Consider the following 1,641-nt stretch of genomic DNA (forward strand, 5'->3'; position numbering starts at 1 on the left):
CTGTGGATCTCTGACATTGTTAAAAAACAATATATATATATATATATATATATATATATATATATATTGTTTTTATATAGGTTATATATAAAGTAAAATAACCTATATAAAGTAATCTGGACTGTGCTCCATTAACTTCTCTCAGCTATTTCTTTTTTTTCTGGAATAAGATTTTTTATTATATATTTTCTTCATTTACATGTCAAATGCTATCCCCAAAGCCCCCTATACCCTCCCCCCACCCTACTCACCAACCCACCCACTCCTGCTTTCTGGCCCTGGCATTCCCCTGTACTGGGGCATATGATCTTCACAAGGCCTCTCTTCCCATTGATGGCTGACTGGGCCATCTTCTGCTACATATGCAGCTAGAGACACCACTCTGGGGGTACTGGTTAGTTCATATTGTTGTTCCTCCTATATGGTTGCAGACCCCTTCAGCTCCTTGGGCATTTTCTCTAGCTCCTTCATTAGGGCCCTGTGTTCCATCCAATAGATGACTGTGAGCATCCACTTCTGTATTTGCCAAGCATTGGCATAGCCTCACAAGAGAGAGCTATGTCAGGGTCCTGTCAGCAAAATCTTTCTGGCATATGCAATAGTGTCTGGGTTTGGTGGTTGTATATGGGATGGATCCCACGGTGGGGCAATCTCTGGATGGTTTTTCCTTCCGTCTCAGCTCCAAACTTTGTCTCTGTAACTCCTTCCATGGGTATTTTGTTCCCCCTTCAAGAAGGAGCAAAGTATCCACACTTTGGTCTTTCTTCTTCTTGGGTTTCATGTGTTTTGCAAATTGTATCTTGGATATTCTAAGTTTCTGGGCTAATATCCGCTTATCAGTGAGTGCATATCATGTTTGTTCTTTTGTGATTGGGTCACCTCACTCAGGATAATATCTGCCAGATGCATCCATTTGCCTAAGAATTTCATGAATTCATTGTTTTTAAATGCTGAGAGAACTCCTAAACCTGATAAACAGCTGCAGTGCAGTAGCTGGATATAAAATTAACTCAAATCAGTGGCCTTTCTCTATACAAAAGATAAACAGGCTGAAAAAGAAATTAGGGAAACAACACCCTTCAAAATAGTCACAAATAATATAAAATACCTCGGTGTGACTCTAACTAAGGAAGTGAAAGATCTGTATGATAAGAACATCAAGTCAGCCGGGAGTGGTGGCGCACGACTTTAATCCCAGCACTTGGGAGGCAGAGGCAGGCAGATTTCTGAGTTCGAGGCCAGCCTGGTCTACACAGTGAGTTCCAAGACAGCCAGGGCTGTACAGAGAAACCCTGCCTCGAAAAACAAAAACAAAAACTAACAAACAAAAAGAACATCAAGTCTCTGAAGAAAGAAAATGAAGCTCTCAGCTATTTCTAATTAAAATATCTGAAAACACCCTAACAATAAACTCAGACCCATTAATTTGCTATTTGGCCCTTAACCCACAGGATTAATTATCTCAGATCAGTTTATAATAACAGTTATAAAAGGACTGGGTCTAAGCCCTGTACTTTTAAATTTTTTGTATAGATAGAAGGAATTGTAGCCGGGCGTGGTGGCACACGCCTTTAATCCCAGCACTTGGGAGGCAGAGGCAGGTGGATTTCTGAGTTCGAGACCAGCCTGGTCTACAAAGTG

The sequence above is a fragment of the Mus caroli genome, chromosome 14 (assembly GCF_900094665.2).
Source record: "Mus caroli chromosome 14, CAROLI_EIJ_v1.1, whole genome shotgun sequence".
NCBI lineage: Eukaryota > Metazoa > Chordata > Mammalia > Rodentia > Muridae > Mus > Mus caroli.